General features: G+C 39.2%; 1 protein-coding gene across 3 annotated transcripts in view; it reads right to left on the reverse strand.

Annotated features, from left to right (window-relative positions):
* Positions 1 to 20074, reverse strand: part of TENM3 (teneurin transmembrane protein 3) — a 2090952-nt gene that overhangs the window by 1787222 nt on the left and 283656 nt on the right. The window contains exon 3 of one of the 3 annotated variants that reach the window (XM_064477577.1): positions 17238 to 17291. The exons of the other annotated variants lie outside the window; for them this stretch is intronic. The gene's annotated coding sequence lies outside the window, so the exon portion shown is untranslated. The remainder of the gene's footprint in view (positions 1 to 17237; positions 17292 to 20074) is intronic. 3 annotated transcript variants of the gene reach the window in all.

The raw sequence follows: 20074 nt of genomic DNA on the forward strand, positions 1-20074 counted from the left end.
GCAAGTTTCTGAAGGACTTATGCTTTGTAAATCGTCTTGGTTCTAATTCCTCTGTACCTTGTAACAGGGTTTCACTTAAATCACGATGAAAGCTTATGCAAAATGTTCAAGAAATTACATGAATATAGAGCAGAAACACTTGAAGAAACTTATTAAGAGGCTGGGGTGCTAAAGGAAACAGGTAACTAACTGAAGAACTCTGAATGCACGTTTGACGAGCACATCTGCTCCCGCAGAGGCTCATTGAGCAGAATGGTAGCCAACATGATCTCTTCTTTGCTGAAAAACGCAAAGGATCCAAATACACGTCAGGCTATTATCATCCAATGTCATGGCCACTGTGGCCACTGTCATAGAAACAATTTGAAAAGATCAGGTGGGGCACATTCCACATTTAGATTAAGGCAAACCTAAGGTATTTCACCAAACCCACTTTTCTTTGAAAATGTGATTTTTCTATTTCCAGCACAAAATAATCACATCACATGAACAGTCCCAAAAGTATCTTTGATGATTTCAAGCTTTGAGGGGAATGTTGACCGTTTAATGACACTGGCTCAATGTACGTTCAACGTACATAACGCTAACCTTAGTTTGAAAACATGCGGGGGCTTTTTCTCTGAAAAGGTTTTTAATTATGTATAATAAAATACCCTGGAAAATGGCTTGACTTTCCAGAAAAGTCAATGTTTGTAAAATGAAGTTATATTAATTTCAAGTAGGAGAGTCATGTTCGAAAGTTACCTACAAGCCAAGGGAAAGTTGTAGAATACTCTCTATTTATATTCTGAAGTTAAAGACAAGGTGGTATTTATTACTTTAAACTTTCTTCTTCGACTCAAGAACATGGAGATGGAAAAAAAATTCCTCGTAAGGGGAGGATATTTGACTACAGTACATTAAGAAGACAGTGATTCCCAGCCTTAAGGAAAGTCATCTAAAGAAACAAGCATACACAGGAAGGAAAGAAATTCTTCAACAAACAAACTTATATATAAAGTTAATTAAATCATATGTCAAACGAATAACCAGGAGATGTACTGACACTGATAAAGTAAAAACATTTTCAAGCAAAAATAACGTTTTACGTTTTCAACAGTTACTACTAATAGTTATATACTGTGTATTCTCCTTCAAATCAAATCAGTCATAAGAAAGCTGTATGTTTATGATGACTTCTGACCATCTCAGAGGAAAAAGAGGCAAAATAAACACCCGACAGCTCATTCTTTCTAGCCTGACCTTCAATGCTCTAAGCTAAGTTGGTTATTTGTTCCAAAAGGAGCTGGAAATTTGAGAGCAAACGTGACTATACAAAGATCTAACTGGAGTATATTTTATACTTTTGCCCCAAATAAAAATGCATACTCTTTGAGGGCTATGAATTTTCCAGACAGGAATGGGATCAGTGCAGCCCACCTCTTTTACTCATCGTTCCCCCTTCCCTAAGAAGATCTCTTGGACCAGGTGTTAATAGAAGGGATATCTCCATTGCCTTCACCTGGGAGAAATAGCGTTCCTCAGTCTATCTACAAACTGTGGTTAAGCCGAATGGCCCCTCAAACATGCCCACATTCTAATCCATGAAGCCTGGTGGTGGTATTACCTTACATGGCAGACGAGACATTGCAGATGTGACTAACCTAAGGGTTTTGCTGTGGGAAGATTGTTCTGGATAACCTGAATAGGCACAATATAAGTCACAAGGGTCCTTGTAAGACAGGCAAAGAAGCCAAGGTCAGACAGGTGTGCTCCTGGAAGCAAAGGTAGGAGTGCTGTGGGGCCAGGAGCCAAGGAATGAAGGCAGCAGCCTCCAGAAGCTGGAAAAGGCACAGGAATGAATTCTCCCCTAGCGTCTCCAGGAGGGAGCCGCTCCCCACATCCATTTCAGACTTGTGATCACTAGAACTACAAGATAATCAATCTGTGGTGCTTTAAGTCACTGACTGTGGCACTTTGTTACAGCAGCAATCAGAAACTAACATACCATCTATGTGGCCAACTAAACCCAAGCTGGGTAATTTGGATCCCAATCCTTCACACTGCTTCCACATTTCGTCTGTGCTACAACATTCCTGCACGGTGCTCTGTGCCTTTAGGACCACTGAGGGCTAAAAGGCAAATTGTAAGTGAAATATTTTTATTTCATGATTAAAACAACAAGCACTTATCAATTAGGTCTCTGCTTACAGCCACAGAAGGTTAAAAGACACTTCAGCCTACCACAAGAAAACAGCTGTCCAACAGTACCTTCTTGAAAGTGTCCTTCCAATTTGGGGATATAATGGTTTTTCATTATACTAGTTTCCATAAGCCAGCAAAGACAAATATTTTTACGACTTTTTTTTTTTTAATCCACAAATGCTAGGTGAGAGCTGTATTTTAAAATACAGTATACGAATTACCAATTTTTAAGCACTATTAGGCTCAGCCACTGCCTTAATTCTGCTGGAGAGTAGCCCTGAGATACATCTCACGTCAGCAAAGATAATTCAGCAAAGCATATATTGTTAAAGATTTAAACAAACTGGTATCTGTTGCTTGTTGCTATGCCAGGCTTGGTACTGGACACAGAGATGAGCAAAACACGGTCCTCTCCCCACCCCTTCCCAGCCCTTGGTGTTCACGTGGTCATAGAGAAGTCCCCAAACGAGAACGTCTATTAGAAGCACCAACTGTTAAGAGGTGTTCCAAAGAACGCGTATGCAGAAGGTGAAATGCAGAAACTGCAGGAACGGTCATTACCAAGAAGCCTAGTGTAAGAGGAACCACTACCCTCGTGCACCTTCCCCTGACTCCTCACCAGAAGGGAGCTGGCTTGCTTTGGAAATTATCACAGCTGGCCTATGTAACCTCCAGCATACACGGACGACACAGGTCGCAGTAAGATGTACTGTCTCTTATCTGCCCTTATCCCTTATCCAGAGATTTTCTCTTCTGAATCTTACGTAGTCTGCAGGTTAAGACGTTGCACACGCATTTGGGGTTGTATTTCGTCCATGCAAATTTCTTCAACGTCAATTCTCATCTTAAGGATAAACACTAATGAACTGGAAAAAAATGTCTAGTTCTTGTCACAAGAGTGATTGTGAAAGATTCTGATATTAAAGTCATGAAAAAGAAGGGTTTTCTTGAACTTTGCTACTTTTTTGCGTAAATCTTAAATCAACAGGTAATAAGTCTTCCTAATTTTTCCACGTATTAGGCATGTACAAATTATACACGATTGCATAAACCATGGTTGTCAAATAGTTCAATTATATATATTTCTACCCTTTGGGTCATCAATCAACTAAAAGAAATTATATTATTATTTTATAAATCTAAATTGCATTTTAGAAATATTGCCTTATATATTTCATTTATCGACTAGATTAATGAACACATTAGCTCTAGTCAAAAAATCCTAATACATAAAATTACTTCTGATAAAGATTAATTTTCTTTATTATTGTTATTTTTGAACAAAAATATGCCTGTCCTTTAAGCATAGAATTTTAGTAAGCTTTTGACTCTATGACAAAGAGTAAAGAACAGAACAGTAAAAGAACCACCACAGTAGGTTTGCATTAACTGGGTCATCAGCTAATAAATATGCCAATACGGATTGTTAACCTTAAAAAAAAAACTTCAGATCTAATTGTTTTCCTCTGTGTTACTGGGGTGCCACACTCCTATTTTCAGGGGTTTAACTGGACTGATTTATCCTGCTTTCAGACACAAGCAGAAAATGTCAGTTTCCAATTCCACGGACTAGAAATATGTATCGTGTGCACACATGCACACATACACACAGTCAATTGGAGGACTATTTATTTTCTAGATGAACTCTAGAAAACACAGCCTCAGGATGATTGATTTCTAATGCTAATAGCTCTTCAGCAGGGATCATACTCTTCTCGGTCCAGACAGTTATGACAGAAGAGGTGCCACTTCCATAATCGGTTTTGGCATGAGGGACGCCGCGCTGGTAGATGATGTGGAAAAATACGGACTAGACATTTCATCCATAATTGATTACAAACCTAATGTATTATTCCAAAAACCCAAGTTCTACTCACAGCTCATTCTTGTTAAACTATTTTTTTTCCTGTAGCTGTTTTGCTCTTTCCGGCGCATGTCCATAACTTTCTAAAATTAATCTATTAAACTAAGACAAAGATCTCCTACAGCAGTTAGAGAAACTCAATGCTCGAGTCTACGTGTTTCCTTGAAATATCAATTTCCATAAACTGCACCCTGATCATCCATCCTGCACTGGAGGATTTGGAACATTAAGTAAAAGATCCAGTTTTACTTGGAACCACATATGTGATTTATTTTCCTTCCTAAATACAAATATATTAACCTCTAAAGAGCAGTAGGTCAATGAATTATTGCATTGAGACTGTGAAAAATAAAGTTAAAATAGTATTTTAAGGATATGTATCTGCCAAAATGCGACACAACATTTTATTCTAGCTTTTGCACTTGAATATGTATTATTTGTCTTTGTTGATTCTTTGTAATCCAACTTAAACACTGAATTACATTACACAGAATATATGATTTTCCTTATATCTCTAAGAAGTCTCAAACCTCCATGACCCTCTGCAGTCTCCCTTCTCATTTATCAAAGGGCCAGATGATCAGACCTTTACCAATGACCAACTATGTGCCAGAAACAGTAACATTTATTTTAAAAATACCTTTTGAAAGAATCAGTGGTTGGTTGATTAAATGAATTAATCACTACCTACATTTGCCTCGTTGCCTAATTACATCCTTCTCCTTTTGCCAGAGGATGTGGTGGTTTATTTAGCTATTACCACATGTGCACTGTGTTCAAGGCAGTCTCCTGGGGACTGAGAATGAAAGAGTGTGCAAAATGCACTCACTGACTTGGAGGCTAGTAGGGAATTCAGAGCTGTAGTCTCAATTCCATCCTCACAGAGTGCAGGGTGAGAATTCTAGCAAATGAGGCTCTCTGGAGGAAGGGAAGACTCAACTGATGCCTGGATGATGAGCAAGGAATAGCCAGGTGAAGAAAAGATGTGAGCAGACATGAACACGACTCCCAGCAGAGGGAAGGGCGGATGCAGATATCTGGAGGCGAGAGATAATGTGACGCATTTCTGGGGTGGAAACAGAAGCATATCAGACTGGAATACACAGTGGGTAGGAGTCGCTCAAGACAAGGTATTACTTGGATGTCAGCAAGAATTAATCTTTATGGACACGCGAGGCGTATTAAGGAGTTTAGAGTTTTACTATGGGCAACCAAAAGCAATGAAGCATTTTGGGGAGGATGATTACAACAATTAGATTTGCACCTTAGCAGCATGGCAAAGGAAATGGAAATCATTCCAGCTAAGAAAGCACTGACTTGTTGTCCCTGCAATTTCTGCTGTGTCATTTAGGTCCACCCAATATCCTTTCAACCAAATACACGACCAGCAACCCTATGAAGGGAAGGCATGGCAACAGCTATCTGTAACTAAGACTTTGGGAGATTATAGCTACCCTATTAACTTCCACAATAACGGAGCATGCATAAATAATTAAAAATTAATAAAACAAAACCTGCTGGCCTTCTTTCATTCTTAACTATACTCTTCATCTTTTCTCAGTGACCATTAATAGTTATTTCATTATTTTGACTTAATATCAGTTCTTTACGAATTACAATTAGTAGATAACATAAGAAAGTAGCCAGTATTTCAGATTCAAACCTGTATTTTTCGTAACGGATAACGTAAGGAAATAGGGATACTAAAATATAAACTTAAAACTGTTTCTGTAAGTTTGAAAACACGAATATGAGTCCGTATATTTACATGTGCTTATAGACCCATCTACCTGGTTTCCTAGGCTAAGTCTGTATCATTCATTGCTCCAACAACCTTAAATATTTATACTGTTCAGATTGTCAAGAATAGAAATTTAAAATTCTGGAATCTCACATGTTGGATCTTAGTGTCACACTTACGTAGTACTTTACGAAGCCTGACAGGACTGGGTGCTGCCATCTCTTAGGTTCTCACACACAAAAAAAAGGTGCCTCTCTTCAATACTAAGTTTATTCTCTGCTTTTTGGAGCAGTCATGAAAAACTAAATACACACACACACACACACACACACACACACACACACACATTACACTAGGAATTTATATACACTTCAAAGCAGTGCTGACAGAAGAAAATTGGGACAAAAGTACCTGAATACATTACAGTAGCAATGGTCCCTCTGGAAGCAGGATTTAAACAGCCGTATCACAGCCCCTCGGGCATCCTAACACTATCGATACGACTCGTATTTATAATCCACAACACTTTTGCAACAAGGTACGTGCCTTTGGCATTGCTACTTTGCTGTTGCCATTAATCTCTCTCAAGTTCTTGAATGATGATACGGGATCTTAAAAAACACACAAACAGAAGATGTATCAACATTTCCAAGTGCTGTTAACTACAGGGCCGGCTGCCGTAGTCGACACCACTCCTGAACAACCTGGTCGCACACATCTTATTAACAGCAGCCGGCACCTCATTCCTGGCTGCGACTGCCTCTCCTTGGTTATTTCCCTGTCGGACATCCGACTGGGTCAAAGACCAACGCCTTCTATTCCAATCATAGATTTAACAAAAGAGATCATCTTCCCCTGGGAATGATCTATTTCTAAGGGAAAATCATAAAATCTAGGCCACAAATCTCAAATTTCCTGACATTTACTTGCCTATTACATTTTTAGTGATTATTTACATTTCAAACCTTTCTTTTCAAGAGGTGACATTGATAGCCTTCACTTCTAAAACCAACAACTTAAATTGTTCTCAGTTTTCCAAGCCAGATGGCATTGCAACTGTCTTCTTCAAATAAGGTATAATGAATCTAGTTAAAAAAAAAATCTGTCTTTCAGAGTGAAATTATAAATGTAAACAGGAGGAAAATTCATCTTTTTATCCTTCTCAATAAATACATTTCACTAGGAGACTTTTCTGATACCTAAAAAATAAGGTCAAAGATTCTCCTGGTATTAATCGAGGACCACTGCTAAACATGATTCTGAATTGCTTGTGACAATAAAATATTTTCCCTGTAATTCTCTTTGAAAATCAACATGGAGTGATTATCACTGACGAAAAAAAAAACTTTACCCTCAGCTCTCCTCCATTTCATATACCTTCAATGCCTTGCATTGATCGGTAGTGTGTTTAACCCACTGACTACTAAGAAGGAAATTACATTTTATACTTCTTACTAGATGCATAGAAATGTGTCAGGCATTGTGGGCGACATAAAGATGTATGTCATGATTTGATAAAAGACAACAGCGTGAGTTAACATTCAGATAGATCCTTCTACAAGGTAACATGGGATGAACTGTGCCATACAGGCATTAAATGCTTGTAGCCCTGGGAGGGGAGTAGAATTTGAGTAAGGTCATCAAGACTGAGTAGGTCATAACCAGGTTGAGAAAAGGAGGGAGGAAGGATTCTTTGAAGAAAAACTAAAGGAAACAATGTATATTTGGCCATCACTGAGGAAATTATCTTGAAGCATTATATAGAGAGAAAATGTTGGAAAAGTCTTAGAGCATTGTATGAAGGAGAAGCATCTCAAAGTTTGAACTTTGGAGGCGAACTGCAAAGGCTGAAAATATTCAGGGAAAGATTGCCCATAGGTTTTGTAAAGAAATTCTCTCAAGAACAGACACTCATAGAGAAAAATATTACTTTCCACCTTAAGTCTCCTTTTGTATTAGCAACTGTTCTCTTTTATTAGGCAAAATGCATTGTTGAAATTTAACAAAATATTAAAATGTCCAAGCTCACACTAAAACACTCTACTGCTCCTAAAACCATTTAATTCATTGCTCAAATGTGTGTAAACAAATGATAGAATTTAGCAAGTTGGGGAGATGAGTTAATTTCCAATGAGTCACCTTTATACTTCTGATCAATAGTTAACTGTGAAGTAGGAACACAGAACCGATGACTGTGCAATAGCTTGCCTTATATTACTATAAATGATATTTGACATTTATTGAGTGTCTACTGTATACTAGGCTAAATGCATTACCTACACATCCCATTCACATCTCAGAGCGGCTCTTTGAAGCAGTTTATTGATCATCTCATTCAGAGGCAAGTAGAATTAGACCTCAGACAAGTGAATTGTCTAAGGTCATTCCAACTAGTAAAGGGTGGATTCAGGATTTGAACTCAAGAGAAGTCCCCAAACAAGGATGTTATTCTGCCAAAACGACAGAATTTTTTTAAAGTGTTTTTCTCCCTTGATTAAAACCATCCTCCCCAAACATCTGTCTGAGAATGTGTTTGGTAAAGCACTATTTGATTCTACAGTTGTTCAGCAGCCACTGGGAAATAAATCAAAATGTTGCAAAATATTCAAATACTCATCATAAACAGAACATGTACATAAAGAGTCTATGAACATAATTAATTACTTAAAATATGCGTTTCATGCCTGTAATACACACAGCATTTGCATTTTTATTGAGTAGATGTTTTAGACAACAACTTCTTAAGCTCCCAGCAAAAACGCTTCATGAAAACCCACTGCCCGTGGTATGGCAACATTACCCTCTATGGTTATGTTTTTGCCAGACAGATCCAAAGATTCCAATGCCAGACAATCCTCTGAAGTACTTCAATCCCGGTAGGCAGTGGGCTACTTCCTCTGGAGTAATCATCTCTCAATCTCTCTGGTTTTCAGTACTGCTAATGTAGGCATTTTTGTATTGCAAAGGTGTTACCTCTTACTGCTATTAACATCAGTAAGATTATTTTTTCCCTAGAGGGGAAGAGGTCCACTATTCAGTCTTGATTTTTTCCCCTTTCATTTCTCTTTTATATGTGGTACTTTGAAAACACCATGAAAGTGTTCCTGGAAAATCCCCTCAGAATAGCAAGAGACACTCCTGCGCAACCAAGAGTCTGCTTAACTAGTCCTAGTGCCTTGGGATTTCTCACTGGGCAGTTGACGTCCATAGTACAGTTGATCCTTGAACAATGCAAGTTTCTACCGTTTGGGTCCACTTATACACGGATTTTCTTTGCAGTAGTAAATACTGTAGTATTACAAAATTAGTGATTGTTGAATCCCCGGATGTGGAGCCACATATCTGGGGGCCAACTCTAAGTTACACCCTGACTTTTGACTGTGGAGTCAGCTTCCCTAAGCCCCTGCACTGTTCCAGGGGCCACTGTATTGCTCACCTAAAACCTGCACAGGTATCACCATAAAGACAGCAGACAAGCATAGGTAATGGTCATTTACTACACCACGAACCCAAGGGCAAAACGGAGGGAAAGTCAGAAGTAGACCACTTGTCTACTTTTTCAGGAGCGATATAAAGAAAGCACTTTAACCCAAGTGCACTTCAACTGTGAATACTGTTCAACTTTTCCAAAAAGAAACAGTTCTTTCCTGCTCAGTGGATTTCTTAAAAATGTGTATAGAGATCAGCATAAGATGAAAACAAACCAGAGCCTTGGCTAAAGATGCTTTAGTTCAGAGCAGTCTGATGAGGTCAGAATGACAGTCTTACCGATGACCAACAGTCTACGTGACCGCTGGGCACCACCTAATGACGCTCCTTGCCCCTGATAACACGCTTCAAGCTGCCAGAATGTGTGACTCAAGGAGAAGTAAAATTTGAGTTTGTGTAATGCTTATAGTAAGCAGCGGTTATCACCAAACACTCCAAACAAAGTATGTTTCCTCCCTCCCCCACCCCAGGAGAAACAGCTAAAAGTCAATGGGTCATTTAGGGTTAACTGACAGTTGAGACTCTCAAGTCAATTTCTGTGCTAAACACACGATTGAACTCTATGCTTGTTTAACATATAGGATGTTTTACTGTAATAGCTGAAAATTTTCATTCACCACTTTCTTCCCCACCAGGTCTCTATTGTTTGTGTAATTCTTTTCTAGGTCACACCTTCCTGGGAAGTTTTAAGCAAGTCTCAAAAGTACGCACAATGAAAAGCAAGGATAAATCTGAATATCAGAGTCACTTGTTTTACCCAGTAACTATCTCGTCAAATGCTTCTCAATGAATTTTGCATGAGGGTTTGTTCACTAAACTGATCAATCAAAGTAATGACATCAAAGAAGTATTTTTCAAAAATAGGTTTTAGCTACACTGTCTCTTTCCTGGGTGAATCTTCATAAACAAACTTAAGTTAGTATATGAAAATATTTTTTTGGTGATAACATTTTAAGCAGCTAGAAACAGTGTGGTGAGATCTAAAATTAAAGTAATTCAATCAAATCAAGTGACGTCTAGGAGATGACATTACAAATTTCAAAACAATATCAATGCAGATCTAGGGGGACAGGAGTTGGGCCAGTTCCTATAATATTAGAATATAAATTACTTTGAAAAATTGGGAAAGCGGTCAGAAACAAATTTATGCTGCTCCATCGAGATAAACGTTGAGAGGGAAAAAATATCACTATGCAAATCCTAAGGGTAAATAAATAGAATGATACCTAGCTTATCACTAAAAAGTTCTGAAGGTAATTTATGGGCTTATACAGGATTTTAAATCCTTTCAACTCACCTTGCTTTACACTTGGTTACTCTGAGATAAAACTGTGGTGTTAAAGTGTATTTATTTACATCAGACCTGACTAACTCAAAGAAGATTATATTGTCTAATAGAATCAATTTCATAAACATCTACTGAGTACATATGACAATTAAATTTGCTCATAAATCTTGAAAGTATCTAACTATAGTCAGTTTAAACAGTAGTTAAAAAGCTACAAAGCAATACTTTCCCTCTTGTAACTCCATTGTCTATTTTTTGCAATGTATGAATGCCAGAGGTCATAAAAATGGCCATTCTTAATATATAATTATTCTGACTCTGTTTACCCGTGAACAGGTTGAACCAGTAGAAATTGTCAATATTAAACTTGCTTTGCCTCACAAAACCAGTGATTTCCTAAGGTGCAACATAATACATTAACTCTCTCAACTCTTAGTCAGAATCTCTCCTAAAGACTCAAATTTAAAAATAGAGGAAAATCTCAAGGAGCTACTCCATGGAACCTGTACCATTTGACCTCACAGCAGTGATCACCACAGCACAGTCTACCGACCTTTAAACAGCGAAAGGTCTCTTCTCCATCTTTACTGTGGATTGAATTGAGTCTCCAGAAACCACCAGCTGAGTCCTAACACCTGGTACTTGTGAATGTGACCTTATTTGGAAATAAAGTCTTTGTAGATCTCATCTAGTTGAATTCATATTGGATCAGAGTGGCCCTTAATCCAATGACAGGTGACAGGTGTCATTTTAAGAAAAGAAAACAAACACAGAGAGACACAGACAGGAAATCCACAGGTGATAACTGAGTGATAGATGGGTGAGACGCATGGACAGCTAAGGAGCACCAGTGATTGCTGGCAAGGGCCAGGAGCAAGTTCTCCCTCTGAGCCTCCAGGAAGGAACCAACCTTGATGACACCTTAATTGTGGATGTCTGTCTTCAAGAACTGAGAGAGGACACTTTGCTGTTTCAAGCTGCCAGGTTGGTGGTCATTTGTTACGGCAGCCCTAGAAGTTGGCACAGTTGCCAAGGGCACCTTCACCTGAGGGTCCCAAAGCCACCACGGTTGTCTTCCCCGTGGACCCTGCCTTTCGCCCACCCAAAGCTGCAGGAAAAGGTAGCACCGCCACTTGATGTGCCAAATTGTACCTTCTGGAGCCCTCAGTACATGGAAGCCATGCCACATAGTATCACGGAAAGGGTGTTCTCCCCAGTTCTTCCTTCCGATTTATTAGATGGATCCAACGCAATGGCCCTTGTGCCTGAAAAGTCTGACAGCATAGTACAGACTGAATGTTTTTATCTCACCAAAATTAGTATGTTGAAATCCTAACACCCCCCTGTGATAGTATTAGCGGGTGTGGCCTTTGGCAAGTGATGAGGTGGAAGCCTTGTGGATGGGTTTAGGGCCCTTATAGAAAAGGCCCCAGGGAGCTTTGACATCCCCCCATCCTGTAAGTACACAAGCAGAAGAGGGTCAGTCCTCACCAGACACTCCATCTGCCCGTGCGTTTGTCTCAGATTTCCCAACCTCCAGGACTAGAAGAAATAAATGTTTGTTGTCTGATCCATCCAGTCTGAAGTATCTGATACAGCAGTCCCAGCAGACTGAGATACAGTGCACCAGTGAAACAAACCCTTTTGTGCTTAGTTTCATTTTTCCTGCAGTTTCCTCTTTCCTGAACATCGTCATGAGCAGTTGGCGGCTGAGCTGACGGACAGTCTCCATGTTATCTGCAGAATTTCCCCTTCCCCATCTATATGCGCTTTTCCTTCTCATTAACAACATTTACTTCACAATAAACTCATGAGAATTAGATTCCAGGGCAGATGAGCATGAGAAAGTGTCTTCCAGAAATATGAGGATATATTTGAATCCTATTGCAAACATAGTCTAAGCTCAGTGGGGAATAAATCATTTCTAGCAGAATCTCCTCAATTTCAGCTTCATGTATGTTCTCTGGCTCTTAAATACCAGCTAAATATCTTAAGTGTTAATATAGAAGTAGGAAAAATGCAGGTTATTTATTAGGTAGATGCTGGGTCCAGGTAATGGATGTATAGAGAAAGGAAAATATCTTATGGGAAATCAAGAAAAAGGGGGAAATCCTTAAGTAAAAGTATATGGAATTGAAAACCATCTTGTGGGGGAGGGTTTAGCTCAATGGTAGAGTGCATGCTTACCATGCACAAGGTCCAGGCTTCAATCCTGGTATCTCCCTTAAAAAAAAAAAAAAAAATTCCACCATCTACAAAAAAGCTCCTATTGAAAAAAGTAATAAAATCTGTTTTGCATGGTCAACTACCAGAGTAAACAAAAAATGTGGGTGAAGGATACAGCACACACACCTATCTATACATGAATGAAGCTAGTAAGTATCTATAAATTTCAGAATGCCACATGTACACTAAAATTCAGAGGCTCCAAGAATGAACATGATGCCAAAAAGGACTTTGAACACAATACTGAAAGGGTTTGTTAAATGCCTCCAACGTGCAGAATACGTTACCCCAAAATGTACCACTTTGGCACGTGGGTTATTTCGAGCTGACGGCCTTCAAGACCCAGCGACTCAGACATTTACCTCTTCCTTAACTGCTTAAAATAAAGAGAGCTACTACCTGAGACAAGGTCTTTTGTCTGAAAGGCTTAACTTCCATCTAATTACCAAAGCATCTGCTTGTTTTCCTAAGAATCAGCCCCTCCCCTCTGAAGCCCCAGCCCCCAAGAAAGAATTAGTAAATCATTTTGAAGCCTTGGGGGGTACAGTACATGGAGGGTCAAAAACAGATAACTCAAAGAGAATAAATAGATTTGTTTTTAAATTTTAAAAGGGAACAGGAGGGCGGTGCTTCACCACCAAATGATCAGATGTGGAGATGATGGACTTGAGTGCGGACAGTGCTTACAATGTTCTAAGCTGAAACAGACACCGGAATCAGTCAGCCCCGATGATGGGGACCTGACAATTCTGAACGAAGTAACTGAGCTTTGCAAATGGCGACCGCTGCTGAGACTCAACTGGGATGTAAGTTTGCAGGGGCTGCATTAAGCTTAAGACATTGAAATCTAACACCTCTCTAGGGAAGTTTTCCACACCTACCGCCCCTCCCTGCCCGGTGTGGGGCATGGGTCCCTTCTGCTTGTTTGCACTGGCCTTTGCTGTCCATGAGCAGGTGGTAAACTCCCCTCCTCGTTAAACAATGGGTGCTGTGCTGGCAGGGAGGTGGACCGTAGGGTGCTGGAGCTGCTCATAAAGCACCTGCTTACTAACGGAAAATAACTTACTGGAGAAAAATGGTTTTATGAAAGAAAACAAAATCAAAATCATTGGGCGACAAGGAACCTAATGGAATTTCTTTTAAGAAGACAGAGGGTTCTATAGATTAATAGAACTTAAAGGTTATAATTTACTTGAGTATCTTCTGGGTCAGTAAGGTCCCGGTCAACGATTGTTTAACAAACACCATGGCCAAGGGTCTTTGCAAGAGAAGGACTGTTTCATCCTAAGTGAAAACACTGAAAGGTAATAAACAGGACCTCTCTACGGCCACTCCTCTGCCTAAGGAATTGAAGGAACAAACCATGTTGATATAAAAAACCATTAGGCTAATTAACTACTAACATAAGGTAAACATCTTCCCTTTTTATCATAAATACACCCTTATTCGATGGAAATTAGGTCCGAATAGCAGTTTAAAGGCTAATGAGCCTCAGCTCCTGCGTTGGTGAGATCTCTCCTCTCTAAAACAGTCCTGCCAACGGGCCCCTGTCACCAGGAATTAATTAGGCCTTCTGGTCATTGGAAGATGGAAGGAAAAAAAAAAAAAGCCATCAGTTTATTGAGCTAATGAACACTTCATGAGTCTAACATATCTTTACTATTCTAGCGTGATTGTATTTAAGTAACATGTTCAAACTGTTGCTTCAGTGTCACCGAGTTTCAGCGTGCCATGGAAACTCACTTTCAGCACTTGCATGCCCTCAATCTAACCGTGAACAGCCTTATTCAGAGATCTTTAAAGGCAGGGTAACTCGGGAGTTTTCTTGGGCGCTGGGAAGAACCATTAACTTACACGGTCACCATATGAAAACAATTCCACAATTCCACATTCTCCAATAACAGAGGAGCTCGGAGGCCACTAAGCTTCCCTTTATTAACATGCAAACCCTGTTTCTCAGTTTTATAAATGTGGAAGATATGCATAAAACATGGCCTGTGACTACAGCCCATAATTATCTGGGTGCCCAGGCTGTCAGTCTTAATATATAAGTAAGTAACACTTATATTAGTATTTTATGGCTATTGCCAAAAACTGAATTAAAAGGAACTTCTCTTTCAGATGGATTTTCCACGGTCTGTTTATCAGATGTTACGTGAATGCCTCAAACAAAGCCTTCTTAATATTTTCAAATATACTCACTCACAGGGAGAACTAACCCACTGAAATGAAATGTCTTCTTGCATTTGTGATTTTTTTCCCAACGTTCTTAGTTTCCTTAATGTCAGCCTGATATAACATATCTAAATAAAAAATGAACCCTGTATTTGAGGGTGTAGAGAAAAGCCTCTCTTACACCGAGCAGTTTCAGTTTTAAAAGAAATTTTAAGACATATTCATGAAAATGCTCACAATTTGAGAACAAGGATGTTCATTATTAAAGCGTAGCTAATATTGGACAGTTGATAATAACAGTTTACCAGTAGAAAACTAGTTAAATTATGATTCATATTAAAAGGTAGTATTATGCAGCCATTTAAAATGAGGTTAGAGAAGAATTACTGGTGTGAAAATGTAAATAAAGCTTAAATAAGAGTAGGTTAAAATTAAAAACTACAGAATAATCTAATTAAAAAAAAAAAAAACCACCAAAGGAAACCAAAGTGAAGTATGTACTTATACAGAAGTTCAACACTACAAGATATTCTTAAAAATGTAAATACTGGTTTAGACTTGAGTGCTGAGGTAGGTAGCATTGTTTTTTGTTTTTTGTTTTTTTTCCTTAAATCATGTTTTGCCCATCTTCTAAATTGAAAAACGTAAGAGCTCTGTAATAAAGAAAAATTTAACCTTTAAAGAGTATGATTATTAACTCTCCTTTTTATCAATGTGTTTACCATGACAGGAGAACATAAAACACAATTTCACAAGTTTAATTCTCTCTGGTTCTCAAAAAAGTCTCCTGAGTTAACACATTACTCCACAGAAAATTGAGACCCCTTGCCTAGGTGCCCCTTACTATCTGATCTGGCTGAACCGGAAAGGGACGAGCAAATAAGCCACCCCTAGGAATTCAGTTCAAACAAAATGCATCTCCTAGAAGGGGGGATGCGTTTAGCAAAATGTATCTCCTAGAAGGGAAGGATGACTTGCAAAAGAACTGAGAGTAACACCGGCATAGTTCACAGGGTGAGCACTGTTGCTAAATGCAGAAAAATTCCTGATGGATGAGGATGGAGGGCAAGGTCCCCCTCCCCACCATGACAAGAAATGCTTAATGTAAATAAACAACGTTTAAAAATTCCTTTTCACACCAGATTTACGACCACAAATAGAAAAGAACAAGGGATATAGTCTGAAATGCTTTATAGGATAATGCATGCTGTCAGTTGCCACATTCGTTTTTTGTCTGATCACTGAAAACGTCTTCATATTCTGTTTTCTAACAAAGATGTGTTGAAAATGCTGTTCAGAGATGTTTTGGGGAAAAAAAAAAAAGAACTACTTTTTCCCCTCCTATTTTGGCCTTAGGTAGCTATAGAACTGAAACAGCCAAGGGCCGGATGGTTGGAGGATTTTGTCTTTTTTGTGATCAATTTAGATTGTTCCATGCTCAATTTAACCATGATAAACCCATCCATCAAACACTACCTATCCAGTTGCTGTGCCCAGACAGGTGATTTAAGTAAAATTAAGTAACATCTCAGCAACAATTACCTTCCAATGTTTAAAAAAAAGAAAGAAAGAAAGAAACCCAGCGGCTCCAGTTCCTAGCATAGTCACCTACCTGCTAGAATTCACAACACATTCACGTGGGTTCTCCTCGCTAACACTTGGGATTCTGCCATGTTTCTCAAGCACCCTCACTCGGACAACCAATCTTGCTAGACATTTTCACAAGCAGCTATGCACTTCCGTTTCCTCATTACTTTGAATATGACTTATCTGATTTCCGTAGGTACACAAGAAGGCAATAAAACATGATTATACAAATAACTGATGAAGGTAGCTCACAGGGCAGTTACACACTTAGGCCAGGCTTTGTGGTTCTGCAAAGCTAGATGTCTATAGTTATTTACCCAACTTTAGGTCCAAGTGATTTTAAATAGCTATTAACTCAGAATTCACCTAAATTCTACCATTAGCTTTGAGTTCTGTTTGAACAAAGTGAATATAAAATAGTCACTTTAATATATAAAAGTGGTGTAAAAGACAGGCGTCCTTCTCCAGTCAAACACAGGGCCATGGTTTTAGTTATAGACAATGGGATGCAAGTGGAGGAAGTTACATCCCATCTGTGAAATGAATTTTAACACCAAAACTCATCTTAACGTTCAAAATAGAAAACGTTAATTGATAACGTCATACATGGTGTTCAAGGTCTTAATATTTGGAGCATCAGGAATGACCCCTACTCTTATTTCAGGGGCTACTGAATTACTTACGTCTCCATTTTTCTCACTCTCACTTCTGAGGTTCTCTCTACAGCAGTGAATTCCCTAGAATAGAGGGAAAAAATGTTTCCAATATTTAACATTTATTGTGATCACTGAGATGCAGACAACTGAATGGTACAAGGGTCTTTCAAAAATGTGTTGCTTACGCTTCAAGTCTGCATTCAGCACATCCAAACCCGTTCAGCAGAGTTTTGTGTGGCCCGTCTTCCTCCACGCATCCACGCCTGCCTATTTACCATTCCTGGAAGGAGCCATGTATATGTGCAATTTTTGTTTTCCTACGTCTTTGTTCATGCCATTGTCAGACTGCAATACCCTTTGAACTTTTCCCTCTGCCTCTGTCCTGTCGTCAACCAACACCACTACCAAGCACAACGTGTTTAGTGGTGGAGATGCCACGCCCACATCAAAGTCAATCACACAAGACTGATTTCTCTAGAGTCCTCCTCAGCCCTTCCCAATAAATACCAAATTACTTGCCCCATATCACTGCTTCCGCTGTATTTTCTCATTTAACAGCATTTGTTTTATTTATATTTCAGTTTGTTCTCATCAGTCTTCCCCTTCCTACCCGATGGTTTGTAAGACCTGGAAGGAGGAAGGACATCACAGCTCAAAGCACAGACTGAACGTCGACATACACTTTCCCGAACACCTTTTATGTAACAAGCCAAGACATCTGACAGGCTGTTTAACCTTTTTCAGTCTCCTTTTTTATTCTTATGTGAATGAGAGTCTCACAATGTAGTAGCATGAGAATTCGATTACATGACATATTACATTTAAGTATGAAGCCTGCAACAGATGCTAGGGGAAAACTTGCTCGAGTAAGGACTAGGAAACATTTAGTTATTAGCTTAAAATAATGACCCTATAATGAGTACGACTCTTTCTGAGTCCTTTATAAAACTTTAGATACGTCCTACACATAATTTCACGTTTGTGTGCCTATTACATTGCTGCCTGTAACTGGTTTCTCTAAATCCTGAAAGCCAAGAGCAAATTTATTTCAGCAACAAAATTTCTCGGGAATTCTGAGGCTCAAAATCCCTTCTCTGGTTGATACACTTTCCTAGGTTCCCTGAGTGATTTTACATTTCACTTGGATAAACCCTAGTCCCTGCTTGATATTATGTTTATGGATAAATAAGTAAATGTGGGGCATAAAATCCCAGGGAGCTTACAAAAGCAAGGCCCAGGTCGGAAGAGCACCTGAGAGTTTATACCACCGACCTCCCAAGCTCCTACGGTGCTGAGCGCATCTAAAACAAGGCTTCTGGGAACGTGGAAACCCTACAGATGGCCGGGGACGGGGGAGACACAGCGACCCCGCAGCTGTGAAGGGCAGAATTTCACCGCACGTTCTCTGGGCTGCACAGGAACAGCTGTCGGTTAGATCAGAGGATAATTTCACTGCAGCAGATTTGGCATGAAGGCAATGAAAACAAGCCTCTCGAATGGACTGGAGTCTCAGACTCCTATCATCCTTGCGATAATAGCCTGACAATTTACAGTACTGTGCAGTAGTCAAGAACATGATTGTATCTAGTGAGCATTAAAATCACCCAGCAGAAGAAAATCCTTTTTAAATCTGAAGAGGTTCATGTGTAAGTCTGAAGCTTTTGAAGTTCTCTGGACTTCAAAGGCAGTCCGTATTTTCCTTTTTATATGTATTTATATATTTATTCTCCTAGCCACCTCCACCCATCTTCTTGATGTTTCTCAAATTAACGGTGCTAATAATGGTAGCTCAGTACATTCTGGAGGACTAGTATTTTCTCAATGAAGGTACAAGTATTTAGATTGAGGAGAAGCAGTTTGAATCACAGCTGGTGAGAGGGTGGAGGCAAGCAGAAAAGTTGAGTATCACAGAAAGTCCCTAGAAATACTATTTTTCTTCAATAATGTCCTGCAAGCCAAGGGCAGCACATGTTCTCTGTTACCCTGTGGGCAGAGAGCTGGGGACATCAATGTCGAATTCATTCTTCCCCAAGGAAAGTTTCTGAGTGTGGGAAAGACAAGCAGAGTTGAATATAAGGAAGAAAAATCATTCTTTTGAATTTGTTATAAAAATAAGTGTGATGTGCATTCTGCCCTACTTGATCTCTCAATTCAATGCAATCTCAATCCAAATCCCAGCAAGTCAGTTCATAGATAATGACAAGTGGGTTCTAAGTTCATATGGAGAAGCAGAAGACCCAGCACAGCCCACATGATGCTGAAGGAGAACAAAGTTGCAGAACAGATGCTACGCAATGTCAAGGCTTAGTACACAGCTACAGTCATCACGACAGGGTGGTACAGGCAATGGAACCAGCAAACAGACCAACGAAACAGAACAGAGCGCCCACCCACAGACCCCCGTAAATACAGTCCACTGACCTTGGACAAAGATAATACAACGGAGCCAAGAAAATCTCTTCAGCAAATGATGCTAGAATAACAGGACACCCATATACAAAACAATCTAATCACAAATTAACTTAAAATGCATCACAGGCTTAAATATCAAATGCAACATTATAAAATTCCTAGGAGATAACACAGGCAAAAACCTAAGTGACCTTGAGTACAGTGATGACGCTTTAGATAAAACAGCAAAAGCCACAATCCATTAAAGAAATAATGGACGTGGGACTTAGAGATCTTCTGTTCTCTGAATGACAACATCAAGAGAATGTGAAGACCAGACATAGCCTGGGACAAAGTATTTATCAAAGATACATCTGATCAAGAATGTGTATCCAGAATATACAAAGAACTCTCAAAACTCAAGTAACAAACAACCCAATTCAAAAATGATTCAAAGATCTTAACAGACAGGA

The sequence above is a fragment of the Camelus dromedarius genome, chromosome 22 (genome assembly GCF_036321535.1).
Source record: "Camelus dromedarius isolate mCamDro1 chromosome 22, mCamDro1.pat, whole genome shotgun sequence".
Classification (NCBI taxonomy): Eukaryota; Metazoa; Chordata; class Mammalia; order Artiodactyla; family Camelidae; genus Camelus; species Camelus dromedarius.